The sequence below is a fragment of the Lissotriton vulgaris genome, chromosome 6 (genome assembly GCF_964263255.1).
Source record: "Lissotriton vulgaris chromosome 6, aLisVul1.2, whole genome shotgun sequence".
Taxonomy (NCBI): Eukaryota; Metazoa; Chordata; class Amphibia; order Caudata; family Salamandridae; genus Lissotriton; species Lissotriton vulgaris.
Genome location: NC_141694.1, coordinates 1,042,197,818 through 1,042,212,890, shown reverse-complemented (window position 1 = coordinate 1,042,212,890; position 15,073 = coordinate 1,042,197,818).

The window sequence follows — 15,073 nt, the reverse complement described above, 5'->3', positions numbered from 1 at the left end:
AATGTACTGTCTCAGTTGATGCCAGTTTGTATGGATTGGGAGGTATGATTTCGCAACACAAACATGGAAAGGAACAAACGGTGGGTTTCGCATCACGAGCATTACGTCCCAGTGAGAAAAATTACTCGGTTATAGAGCGGTAATTGCTTGCATGCTGCAGGGCCATTGAAAGGTTTAAGTGTTTTTTGTGGGGGAAAAGTTTTGACCTTTTTACTGACCATAAGCCGTTAGTTCCCATTCTACAAGGCAAAGTCATAAAAGAACATACACCATGCATTGCTAGGCTTAGTGCTATGTTATTACAGTATAGTTTTAAGGTGGCACATTTTCAGGTGGCAAGAACAGATTTTTTGTCAAGGTTTCCCATTCCCATTTCTGCTTATGAATTGAATGAAGATATGGATGAGGATTGTCTCATTGCAGCAGTTGATGTTTGTTCAGTGGTTGTTTTACAGAACAGGAGTGGTTTTCAGCTTTGGTGGAGGATTCTACCCTCAGACAAGTTAAGAATTACATAGTTGAAGGTTGGCCTAAAGAGAAACATCTTGGGAAAGATTTACAGCCTTTTTCTAAGATATCCGATGAACTAACAGTCGAGGAGGGAGGAATGATCATGAGGGGTGATAAGTTTGTACCACCTGGAAAATTGAGAAATCGCATTATTCGTTTTGGACATGAGGGACATTTGGGACAAACGAATATGAAAAGGCGTATCAGAAATTTTTATTGGTGGCCATCCATGGATCATGAAATTAATGTTTTAGTTGAGGATTGTTTAACGTGTAATGCTAGTGAAAATTGTATCTCCACCTATTCAAGATGTCCCTAGGCCAGATGGTCCTTGGCTGAAGTTGGCAGTGGATTTTGTAGGTCCTTTCAACGTTCTGCCAAGTAAGTATAAGTTTGCGTTAGTGGTGGCTGATTATTTCAGTAAGTGGTGGGAGGTACATTTTATGCCTGATCCAAACTCAATGGAAGTGATTAAGTTTTTTCAAAGTCTGTTTTCCGAAAGAGATAGTATCGGATAATGGAGTTCAGTTTACCTCGAGAGAAATGGTGGATTTTTTAGTGCAGTCAGGGATTCATCATAGAAAGGTTGCACTTTATCATCCACAGGCGAATGGTTTTATTGAGAGGACGAACCGTATATTGGTGGAATGTGTGCAGTGGGCTGTTTCATCAAAAATTGACATCAGGGAGGCGGTGCAAAGTATGCTATGGGCTCATCGCACTACTCCTAGTAATATTACTGGTTCAAGTCCGTTCAAATTACTAAGAGGGCGAGAGGCAGCTTTCCATTTATGTCCGGCATGGATGAAGAAATTGGGTTTTGTTTTTGATGAGAAGTCACATGGATACATTATTCATCCTGGTTTAGATGGAGTAAAAGATACAGCGAGTGGTGTTGTGGGTAAGAGGAAACAAGTTGAATTGAAAGAGACAGATATTTTCTGTTCTAGAGTCAAAGTAGGTGATTGGGTTAAAATTAAATCTCCCCATTGTGTGCCCAAAGGCTTATCTAAGTTTAATTCTCCGGTTAAGGTTGATTCTGTATCAAGATGTGCTGTCAGGGTCAATGGGAAGAACTGGTGGAATCTTTCATGTATTTATAAATTGCCGGAGAAGGTAGTCAAACAAATGGGTATTGATGAAATTGACAACAAAGAAGGGTCACACAGTAACTGTAAATTGGAATATGTCACTCCCAGAAGGAGTAGTAGGTTCTGTGTTCCACCTAAACGATTAGATTTATGATTCGGTGTTCCATCATAATGTTTGGAATTTTTATTCTGTGTTCCGCTTATTGTTTGAATGCATGTTTTCTGTTTTAGGTTTAATCGTATTTGGGTTTCAATGCATATGTATTATGTAGGTTCCTCTTTTTAGGCAGATCTGTTTCTTGTTTCTTCCTGTGTTTTTCTTTCTTCTTTTCTTAGCTTTGTCTTTCTGCCTTTTTATTGCTATAGCTTTTTATCTTTGGGTTTTATATTTTTGTTATTGTTGTCATTTTGTTTATGTAAAGAAGGGAGATATTGTAGTGATCTGTTTTCCATGTCTATTATGGTGCATGCTCCTATCGTGTCATCATTCTCCTATGGTTACAGAACTGTCATGTAAGAGTATTCTATGGAACATTGTATCTGTCAGTTTCCTGGGAGCTGTTGGTGCTAATGGACATTAAACTACAGTTGACCTACCAATTCATTGTGAGAAGAGTTACTCCAGAGGGTTCCATTTGTACTTCCTTGTTTGAGTGTATGGAGAGACAGGTAGAACTATAATTCTACTCGATCTTTGAAGCAGTCAGAGCCTAAAAAAGATACTTCTGTCACAGCTCGTCATCACCTCTGATAAAAGGCCATCCCATCAAGGCATCCCAGAAAGTGCAGCTTTCAAGTCTCCCTTCAGAGAGTTAGTGACTGAAGAGGATATAGAAGAAAAGAAAAACACGATCTGCAAAGAAAGGAACACTTCTCCTGTTAAAAGAAGAGTGTAGTATAAATGCACACACAGAAAGAATCCAAACAAGGCTTGGTTGTGATATCTTCTTACAAGGATGTATCAGCAAAACGGATCGTGAACAGCTTCTTCTCTGTCACCCACATTCCATTGCACCACTTACATATGTAGAACTAACCAACATTCAACACATTTCCTCAATCTGTAAACATGCTATTAATTCTATTTAAAGGAACATAAACAAGCTACTATTGAAATTGGCAATGCGGTGAGTTGGAACTCACCGCATTGCCAACTTCAATATTCCTTTGACCATCTAGTCATTTGATGTTTTTGTATGTTTGTGTGTCACTAAAAATTGTTGTGTAAAAAAATTATATATTTATTCACTTTGAATTGACTACAAAAAAAGATATGGAAAAATATATACGAAAAAGAGATAATAGAAAATAAAAATAAAATGTCTCTATTTTTATAAAATTTGCAAATCATTGATTTTTTATTATGATGTTCTTGGTACTGCAGTAATATACAAGTTTACCCTATAGGAAATGGCATGTAATACATAAAATGTTTGCTACAGTTCCTCCTTTTTGCAAATGAAATCCACATCTGGTGCCAGTCTGCTGTTCACTTCTTGTTCATTACACTGCTCTACTTCCAACCACCAGTATCTATTCAACCCCTGCTTAGCTGCATAATCTCCTTTATGACTTCTTTCATCTTTACGCTACATAGCAAGCCCAGGACAATTCATGTGACAAATACTCCCTTCTTCCAGTTCCACAGTGTTCTTCAGGACTCGTACCACCTTTATAGGACTGCTAAACCTGCTTCCTCCCTTGACTACCTTCCTACCTGACTTCACTCTAACCCACCGATCTTTTCCTAAATGCACATCTGTCGCCCATTGTCTGGTTCAAAATAAGTTTAGTTTTTATCCTGTGTAGGCAGAATACTTCTTCTCCCATCCTAAATGTTCCACTCTGTTTTCTTAATTCTCTGCTTCCATCCAGAATTTACCTTATGTTATGTTATGTTAATTTCGATTTATATAGAGCCAAATCACCGACAGATCTCTTAGCGCTTGCTTTGGGAACCCGTCCTGGCTTTCCCTGCGAGATAACCCCTACTGGGCATCCCCAAGGTGAAGACCAGGCATCCCATCGCGGTGGGGCCGTTGTGGAGATTAAGCAAGCTATTGCCCAGAGTTGCAGAATGTGAACCCATGATTTGAGTAGGCACCGAGGCGAGAATTATCGAGTCCGTGGACATTTTGAGCTCAAGACCCTGGCGCGTCGGGAATTGAACCCTGGTCCCAGGTCTGACCTCTGCATCAGGGTCTGCCTCCTCTAACCAGTGAGCCACACTTCTCCTTAGAGTGCGAGACTCTGCCTCTCATCAGTTTAAAGGGGCTCTGACACACCGTCTCATGCTACGTCATTCTGTATGTCCACACCATTTTTTTTAGCTCAGATTCCGAGTTGTTTTTCCCTTTACTTGCCAATTGTGTTATACCTTTTGCAACTCTATTCACCCTTTCCACTACAACATTACCACTTGGGTGATATAGTACTATACATTTATGGTCTATACCTGAAAATTTTACAAAATAATTAATCTCCTTTGACTTAAACTTTACTCTATGTTCAGTCAAAATAACTGCAGGAAATCCCTCCCTCAAAACATCCTCCAGAAATTGAATGAAAGTCACAGTATCTATATACTCACCGCTTCCAACTCAATCCACCTGGAAAACATATCCACCAACACAATAATGTCTGTGTCATCATGCCATATAACAGGCCCCTTAACATCTAGTACTACCTCCTCTCATGGTAACTTAGGACACGCCAAAGATGACAAAGGAGGGTTTAAAGTTTTTTTAGATTTGTCTGCACATTCACACTCAACACACAGTCTTGCTAACCTCTCAATTAATTTTCCATTTGGTATGCGTGATGCCTGAATGCCCTTCGTGGACAACTACAACAATTTTTCCACAAATTTCTTTTGCTGGGATACATTTTTTACCCCTGCAAATGAGTTCATCATCTACACTTAACTCATCATGCCTTTCCCAAAAAGCTCTTAGTTCTTCACCCACTTAATTTCTATGCACGTCCTCCCAACCATACACAATTTTGCTTTTCACCATCTTTAACACCTCATTCTTACTGTATGCACCCAATCAATCTTCCTTTTGTGAACTGCTTTTTCCTTCCCTCTTGATAATACTCACCACACAATACTCATTTTATAAGTCTTGACAATTTCTCTGAGTGGTAATGACATTCTGGTAAGGAAATCTGCAATCAAATTTTTGACACCTGGAACATATTGTACCTCATATAAAGAGACTTGTAATCTCATTGATAATCATGCAATTCTTGCTGATGCTCTAGACAATCCCTCTTTGGTGAGAAGCTTGGTTAAGGGCTTATGGTCTGACCGTACAGTAAACGTTCTTCCCCAAACAAATTTTCGAACGTATTCCATCGTCCATAGATGCTAACATTGCTGTCTCTATCACAGAGTATTTTGTTTTGTGGGTGACAGAGAATGGAATGCAAATGCAGTCACAAACTAATTACCCTGTTCAGATTTCTGAGATAATACACTCTCTATTTCAGAACTAATGGCATCTGTAGTAACATATGTGTCTGCAGCAGGATCAAAGCCCTGGAAAGTAGGGGCGTTTCAAACAGCCTGTTTAATTTCCTCAAACAAATCCTGCTATTTCCTCATCCCACACATATTTGACTTTGTTCTTCATTAGGAGCCTTATTGCATAGGTTTTTGTGAACAATTATCAATACATTTTGAATAGAATTCGGCCAGGCTCAGGAATTATATTAATTCATCCTTGGATTTAGGGTCTGGGGCACTTCTTATGGCTTCATACAATTTTTGTCGTAGGTTTAATACCTTCATCACTGACCTAAGCGCCCAGATACGTGACCCTTTTTTCCAAAAACGTACACTTCATACTCTCCGTAGACAAAACGTTCTATTAATTGATACTTAGCACTTTCCTTAGGACTTCATCATGATTTTTCCTATTCTTCCCCATCACAAGATGTCATCTAGGAAACATGTAACCTCTGGTAAATGCCCAAACAACTGTGATATCAACCTTGGGAATACTGCTGTGGCTGTTACCAATCCAAATGGCATGCGTTTGAATTCGTACTAACCAAATGGTGTATAAAATGTTGTGTGATGCCTGCTTTTGGGTTCTAATACCACCTGATGGTATGCTGTAGACAAATCTAATGTCAAAAACCATCTAAATTGCCTGGTCAACATTTCATCAATCCTGTGTAACGGGAATTGATCTAACAGTATGTTGCTATTCAACCACCTCAAGTCCACACATAGGCAAACCTTGCCATTGACCTTCTGGCCTCCACCAATGGAGAAACCCATTCAGATGCCTCCACTGGTTCAATGATGTTCATGTGCAACAACTTTTCAAATTCTTTTTACACCTAATTTCTGACAATAAACTGAATGTTACGAGCTATGTGTACTTAGGTGTGGCCCCTTCTTTAAGTCGTATTCGGTGTCTAAATCCCTTTAGTTTTCTGATTTTACCACATAAAAACTGAGTAAAACTCATGTAAAACCCAATTATTTATATCTTCTCCTTCACTTGCCATCAAAACTTACTCCTTACTGTTAGGGTCTAAAGTCTACTTTTTTGATCCTTCTATCAAAGCATGGAAGGTCCCTCCTTGGCAATATACACTTTGCATAATACATTCCTGTCTTTAAACCTGAAAATTAATTGTCTAAAACCTAAAATGTCTATTCTCTCCCCTGTGCAACTCTCCAGTTAAGTATCTGGTAGTTCTAAATGCCTGCCAATTATATCAATAAAGGACTTTTCCCAAACATTCTCAGCGGCAATAGTTTACAGGGATGCTGAAACCACAACTACCTGCAAAATGACTCCTCCAAACGAAACCCAACACAAAGGTTTGTTTGCTCCTTCTCCTGAAATATTCAATACTACTTTTTAATGTCCTATACCCTTCACTTCTGCATCCTCCTCACTCACATCTGAGGAGTCTACCTCTTCACTTTCTCTCACACATGACACTTTGGCGTAGCCTTTTCTCTTATGCTTTCTTTCAGACACTCTGTCATAATGCCCTATTATACTGCACTCCAAACATTTAGCAGACTTTGCAGGACATTTGTCAAATTTGCCTGACTGTGATGTACTTCCACACCTAAAACACACAATGTTAAAGTTCCTTCCATGTTCCAAACTATCCCCTTTCTTCTTTCTTTCCTCTGGTCATTGCACTTCCCAAAGTTCAACCTACTCCTCAAACTGCCATTTCGAGTTGGCAAAACAAACCTTTTGCCAACTCTACACCCTCCATATTAGTACTTATAGGTCACGCTAAGTAGGTCCAAAGTGTCCATAGGACAGGGTGCATGGTATTTAAAAAGTAGGACATATATATTTAAAATAGTACATGTCCTGGCAGTGAAAAACCTACAGTCATTTTTCGCTATCTAAGGCTGGCCCTCCCATAAAAAAATAGTGGGTTACACTAAAACAATTTATAGTGCTTAATTTCATTTTTTTAAATACTAGAGATGAATCAAGGAATATTTTTATAAGTAATTTAAACTCCAATTGAATGATAAAGTCAGATTTATATTACTATTTTCAAAATGACACTTTAAAAAACTTCTAGCTGGAGGACTTTCCTCTGTTGCTGCGTGTTGGAATTTTGTATTGTCGGTCGTGATTATAAAATTGCGATTCGGGCATCATGTCTGTAATGGACTTTGTCTGAGTAACTGCACGTTGACGGACTGCATACTTGGATTGAATAACTGATAAACTGGAATTACATACACATGTAGCAAGTGAACATTACCGCTTTTGGACCCCATACCAGCAGCGCTACTCCTTTCGGGAACCCCGGTTTTGGGGCACCCTGACGGCCACCGACTAGCAATGGACTTACGGAAATGTAACCTCGTGTAGTTTCCAGACGGAATCCTGTCTTAACTCTATACCTTGGACCGGTGTTTAAAACATTCTTTTTTAAACCAGTGGAGATTTGCATTGGTTCGACCCTCATGCTATTTGTGACTTATCTGGACAGACAAGCCTCTTCCTTGTGCGCAGTATCATTCACACACTCCTGTTTACCCTTGAGGGTACCTTGAAGTTTCTTTGTAGTGCCCTGAAGAAGTCCCACACTGGGACGAAATGTGTCAGCTGTACTGTGCATTGTTTATCTGATGAAATAAAGAGATATAATTGAGGAACCGCTACTCTTTTGACTTCTTAGAATTTGGACTTGATATTGGTCTTTATTGAACCATTTGTTGTGGTGCACCTGTGCTTTCATGTTCAGATTTCACTTTATAAAACTTGTTATTTTCCTAGCTAAGTCAAATGTGCCTTTCTACCAGTTTCTAGTGTCACCTGACTTTTGAATGGCCCCCCTTATGGTAAGACTTGGATTGCTTTCAAACAGTGGACAAAAGGCTTTATTGTGGAGTGGTGTTTTTCTCCTTGAGTAGGAAGGCCTTGGGGGCATTGCCCAGCACCTTTCTGAGTTTCAAAGGATGCCTACTCTGTCTCTTGTAGATATAGCACACATCTAGGCATACCTGCCTTTTTCTTCCTAGTCAAACTACGTCAAAGTTACAGTAGGTAATGTGTAATATGTAATATGTAATATATATATGTATATATGTATTCACTGAAAAAAACATAGGTTTTCAGGCAGGTTATAGTTAGGAATTAACGGTGGTCTGATGGGAATCATTCTAGCCCCTGTGCTTTTAACAACATTATGTGTTTTACCGCATTTCTTTTCAACAGTACTTTTTCCTACACAGTCATCCAACTGGATCACAGTCCGGCTTAGCCACACACTATTTCCAGACCTGGTCTGCTTTATTGTGTATTGTATAGTTAGGAATTATCATTTAAAAAACCTTAGAAATTCCTTGAAAAAAACATAGGCTTCAGGGGTGTTATAGTTAGCTGGACATTTCACTCATACAAAACCATTGAAATTCCTCTGTTATAGTTAGTTGTACTAACTGTAACTCTCGCGCCCGCAATCCACTGGCGATGATGTCACGTATTACATCATTCATGACATGGTAAGTGTTGATAACTATAGGCAAGAAAGGCAGCAAGTATGTGTGTGTACGTGTAGATAATGTGTTCATTGAGTGGAACATGAATAATATAAAAACTAAGAAAGGCTGTAAGTGTGCAAATTAGCCACTGCTATTCACAGGTAGTAGTTTGCAAGAAGGCTCAGTAAAGGGCCTGTACTTTGAACTAGAATAACGAAGAGAAGATTTGATAACCATAGACTGTACTGGCTCTTTTTTAATATTGGTAGACTTTTGTTAAGCTTTTTTTCATACATGAACGGAAGGAAGTGCGCAAATTACCCACTCCCATTCACGAGTAATAGTTACCAAGAAGGCTCAATAAAGGGCTTGCACTTTGAATTTGTATTACAAGAAGGATAATTGATAACCCCAGCGAAGAAAGGCAGCAAGAGTTCAAATGTCCTACTGCCTTCGGCCGGGGTAGTTGATAGAATAAAAAGGGCTTGATAAAGGGACTGCAGTTTGAATGCCCTGCCAAGAAATGCAGTAAGTGCGCAAATTTCCCACTTCCTTCTGGCAGTGCAGTATCTACATTAAAAAGGCTCGATAAAGGGCCCGCACTTTGAATACAGATATGAAATAGAGGAATTGCTGATAACCATAGCCAAGAAAGGCTGCAAGTAGGTGTGTGTACGTATAGATGATGTGTTGATTGAGTGGTAGATGAATAATGAAAAAAATATGAAAGGCTGAAAGTGTCCAAATTACCCACTGCCATTCACGGGTAGTAGTTAGCAAGAAGGCTGAATAAAGGGCCAGTACTTCTAATTACAATAACAAGCAGAAGATTTGATAACCATGGACTATACATGAACGGCAGGAAGTGCACAAATTACCCACTGCCATTCATGAGTAATAGTTACCAAGAAGGCTCAATAAAGGGCCTGCACTTTGAATTTGTATTACAAGAAGGATATTTTATAACCCCAGCCAAGAAAGGCAGCAAGAGTTTAAATTTCATACTGCCTTTGGCCAGGGTAGTTGATAGAATAAAAAGGGCTTGATAAAGGGACTGCAGTTTGAATAGGAATATGAAATTGAACAATAGTGCATAACCCTTGCGAAGAAATGCAGCAAGTGTACACATTTCCCACTGCCTTTTGCCAGTGCAGTATCTATATGAAAAAGGCTTGATAAAGGGCTTTGACTTTGAATGAGAATATGAAATTGAACAATAATTGATAATCCCAGTCAAGATAGGCAGTAAGTGTCCAAATTTGCCCCTGCCTTGGACTGGGGTAGTAGCTACAACAAAAAGGCTCAGTAAAGGGCCACGAGTTTGAATCAGAATATGAAATTGAAAAAGAATTGATACGCAGCCAATAAAGGTAGCAAGTTGGTGTGTGTTATGTGTAGATGATGTGTTGATTGAGTGGAAGATAAAAAAGGTGAAAAATTAGAAGGGCTGCAGACGTGCAAACTATCCATCTGCGTTGCCAGGGAAGTGGATCTTTGGATTTCCAAGTCATTATACGGATAGGGCATCACATTTTGCAGTGGGAGCATAAGAAATGGCTACGACATCGAAGGAAGCAATGTAAGTGCATTAAGTTACCATTGTGGGGATTAGGGCTGAAAAATTACAACAACGGGCTCATTTCAGTGACTCTACTTTGAATTAGAAAAATACTTGGCAAAGGCTACAAGAAAGTTAGGAGGTATGTGCGTTTTAGGTAGTGGATGCAGAATAAGGTAAAAAGGAAGAAAGGTAGCAGATGTGGAAACAACCCACTGCCTTGTAAAGGAAATGGGTGTTTGGTTTTCCAGTCCATTACAGACTTTGAGTCGGATTCCGTAGAGGGAGACTGGGAAACGGGTATCTCATCTAAGGAGTTAAGCAAGTGCACAAAGTACACACACTGTGCGGTAGGAAGGATGCACGAAAGGACGCAAGTTTGCAAATTACCCACTGCCATTCTCGAGTAATAGTTACCAAGAAGGCTGAATAAAGGGCCTGCACTTTGAATTTGTATTAGAAGAAGGATACTTGATAACCGCAGCCAATAAAGGCAGCAAGTAGGTGTGTGTACGTGTAGATGATGTGTTGATTGAGTGTTAGATGAATAATGTGAAAAAAAAGAAAGGCTGCAAGTGTGCAAATTACCTAGTGCAATTCACGGGTAGTAGTTACCAAGAAGGCTCAATAAAGGGCCTGCACTTTGAATTACAATAACAAACAGAAGATTTGATAACCAAAGACTATACTGGCTCTTTTTTAATATTGGTAGACTTTGTTAAGCTTTTTTTAGACAGGAATGGCAGGAAGTGCGCAAATTACCCACTGCCATTCATGAGTAAAAGTTACCAAGAAGGCTCAATAAAGGGCCTGCACTTGAATTTGTATTAGAAGAAGAATAATTTATAACCCCGACCAAGGAAGGCAGCAAGTGTTCAAATTTCCCACTGCTTTCGGCCGTGGTAGTTGATTGAAGAAAAAGGGCTCGATAATGGGCCTGTACTTTGAATAGGAATATGAAATTGAACAGTAGTTCATAACACCTGTGTAGAAATGCAGTAAGTGTGCAAATTTCCCACTACCTTCTGGCAGTGCAGTATCTACATGAAAAATGCTTGATAAAGGGCCTGCACTTTGAATACAGATATGAAATAGAAGAATAGTTGATAACCATAGCCAAGAAAGGTAACAAGTAGGTGTGTGTACGTGTAGATGATGTGTTGATTGAGTGTAGATGAATAATGTAAAAAATATGAAAGGCTGAAAGTGTCCAAATTACCCACTGCCATTCACGGGTAGTAGTTAGCAAGTAGGCTGAATAAAGGGCCAGTACTTTTAATTACAATAACAAACAGAAGATTTGATAACCATAGACTATACTAGCTCTTTTTTAATATTGTTAGACTTTTAAGGTTTTGTTTATACATGAACGGTAGGTAGTGCGCAAATTACCCACTGTCATTCACGGGTAGTAGTTACCAAGAAGGCTCAATAAAGGGCCTGCACTTTGAATTTCAAAAACAAACAGAAGATTTGATAACCATAGACTATACTGGCTCTTTTTTAATATTATTAGACTTTTAAGCTTTTGTTTATACATGAACGGCAGGAAGTGCGCAAATTACCCACTGCCATTCATGAGTAATAGTTACCAAGAAGGCTCAATAAAGGGCCTGCACTTTGAATTTGTATTACAAGAAGGATATTTTATAACCCCAGCCAAGAAAGGCAGCAAGAGTTTAAATTTCCTACTGCCTTTGGCTGGGGTAGTTGATAGAATAAAAAGGGCTTGATAAAGGGACTGGTGTTTAAATAGGCATATGAAATTGAACAATAGTTCAAAACCCCTGCGAAGAAATGCAGCAAGTGTACACATTTCCCTCTGCCTTCTGCCGGTTCAGTATCTATATGAAAAAGGCTTGATAAAGAACCTTGACTTTGAATCAGAATATGAAATTTAACAATAATTGATAATCCCAGTCAAGAAAGGCAGTTTGTGTCTAAATGTGTCACTGCCTTGGACTGGGGTAGTAGCTACAACAAAAAGGCTCAATAAAGGCCACAAGTTTCAATCAGAATATGAAATTAAAAAAGAATTGATAACTGCAGCCAAAAAAGGTAGCAAGTTGGTGTGTGTTATGTGGAGATGATGTGTTGATTGAGTGGAAGATAAAAAAGGTGAAAAATTAGAAAGACTGCAGATGCGCAAACTATCCACTGCGTTGTCAGGGAAGTGGATCTTTGGATTTCCAAGTCATTATATGGATAGGGCATCGAATTTTGCAGTGGGAGCATAAGAAATGGCTACGACATTGAAGGAAGTACTGTAAGTGCATTAAATTACCATTGTGGGGGGTAGGGCTGAAAAATTACAACAACTGGCCCATTTCAGGGACTGTACTTTGAATTAGAATAATACTTGGCAAAGGCTGCAAGAAAGTTAGGAGGTATGTGTGTTTTAGGTAGTGGATGCAAAATAAGGTGAAAAGGAAGAAAGGTAGCAGATGTGGAAACAACCCACTGCCTTGTAAAGGAAATGGGTGTTTGGTTTTCCAGTCCACTACATACTGTGAGTTGGATTCCGCAGTGGGAGCCTGAGAAACGGGTCTCTCATCTGAGTTAAGCAAGTGCACAAAGTACACACACTGTGCGGTAGGAAGGACGCAAGATAGGACGCAAGTGTGAAAATTACCCACTGCCATTCTCAAGTAATAGTTACCAAGAAGGCTGAATAAAGGGCCTGCACTTTGAATTTGTATTAGAAGAAGGATAATTAATAACCGCAGCCAAGAAAGGAAGCAAGTAGGTCTGTGCACGTATAGATGATGTGTTGATTGAGTGTTAGATGAATAATGTGAAAAATAAGAAAGGCTGCAAGTGTGCTAATTACCTAGTGCCATTCACGGGTAGTAGTTACCAAGAAAGCTTAATAACGGGCCTGTACTTTGAATTACAATAACAAACAGAAGATTTGATAACCAAAGACTATACTGGCTCTTTTTTAATATTGGTAGACTTTTGTTAAGCTTTTTTTTTAGACAGGAATGGCAGGAAGTTCGCAAATCACCCACTGCCATTCACGAGTAATAGTTATCAAGAAGGCTCAATAAAGGGCCTGCTCTTTGAATTTGTATTAGAAGAAGGACAATTGACAACCCCAGCCAAGAAAGACAGCAAGTGTGCAAATTTCCCACTGCTTTCGGCCGGGGTAGTAGGTACAACAAAAAGGCTCGATAAAGGGTCACAAGTTTGAATCAGAATATCAAATTCCAGAATAATTGATAACCCCAGACAAGAAAGTAGCAAGTGTTCAAATTTCCCACTGCCTTCGGCCGTGGTAGTTGATTGAAGAAAAAGGGCTCGATAAGGGTCCTGCACTTTGAATAGGAATGTGAAATTGAACAATAGTTCATAACCCATGTGAAGAAATGCTGTAAGTGCGCAAATTTCCCAGTTCCTTCTGGCAGTGCAGTATCTACATGAAAAAGGCTCGATAAAAGGCCTGCACTTTGAATACAGATATGAAATAGAAGAATAGTTGATAACCATAGCCAAGAAAGGCAGCAAGTAGGTGTGTGTACGTGTAGATGATGTGTTCAATGAGTGGTAGATGAATAATGTAAAAAATATGAAAGGCTGAAAGTGTCCAAATTACCCACTGCCATTCACGGGTAGTAGTTAGCAAGAGGGCTCAATAAAGAGCCTGTACTTTGAATTACAATAACAAACAGAAGATTTGATAACCATAGACTATACTGCCTCTTTTTAATATTGTTAGACTTTTAAGCTTTTGTTTATACATGAATGGTAGGAAGTGCGCAAATTACCCACTGTCTTTCAAGGGTAGTAGTTACCAAGATGGCTCAATAAAGGGCCTGCACTTTTAATTTGTATTACAAGAAGGACAATTGACAACCCCAGCCAAGAAAGACAGCAAGTGTGCAAATTTCCCACTGCTTTCGGCCGGGGTAGTAGGTACAACAAAAAGGCTCGATAAAGGGTCACAAGTTTTAATCAGAATATCAAATTCCAGAATAATTGATAACCCCAGACAAGAAAGGCAGTAAGTGTCCAAATTTACCACTGCCTTTGGCCAGGGTAGTAGGTACAACAAAAAGGCTCAATAAAGGGCCACAAGTTTGAATCAGAATATGAAATTCAAGAGTAATTGATAACCCCAGCCAAGAAAGGCAGCAAGTGTGCACATTTATAACCGCCTTCGGACGGGATAGTTTTTACAACAAAAAAGCTTGATAAATGTTCAATAACTAATGTTGAGGACAGCACTGCTCCTGTCTCTTGTTTTTGATGCGCTTGATATAGTGTTTGCATAACACAAAAGGCCATTACAATAAATGCATAGAAATTTAAGTTTACGAAACCCAAGATCAATATGCGAGTATGGACTTTTTGTCTAAAGATGGTGTTGCAGCTGTTAATGTGCTTGGTGTAGTAGCAAGTGGTTGTCCTGCAATCTCTGTGTTGCAGCTCAAGCAAAGTTGTTGGGGTGCAAGTAGTTTATGTGTTTTGTACTATATTTGATGTGCCAAAGGAGTATTTTTTGGATTGATCACACCTTGAAAGTGTTGTTTGGCAAATTGTATAGGTTACTATTGGTCGGTGTGTTTCAGTTAGTATGTGTTTGGACTTGAATATTTAAGGGACGTATTAGGGATTCCATAATACAGAAATACTTTGTACTTAGTGAGATCCAATTCTATTTTATGAAGAACGGTTGAATTCTACATCCACCTCTAGGACTACTGGGAGGGTAGTATTTCAAAGTGTTTGACAGGTTACACTACATGTTTCTATGTAGCTAAAGAAAAGTTAGCTTGGTTATGTATGGGCATGCCCTGATACAAACTCAGCAGTCAGCATTCAGGATTGCAAAGGCTTACCATCGGAGCGACTGATGAGTTTACATATGTCAGTTTACAAAAGAGAAAACAAGTACGATTATTTTACATTAGAGATATACAGACCTGA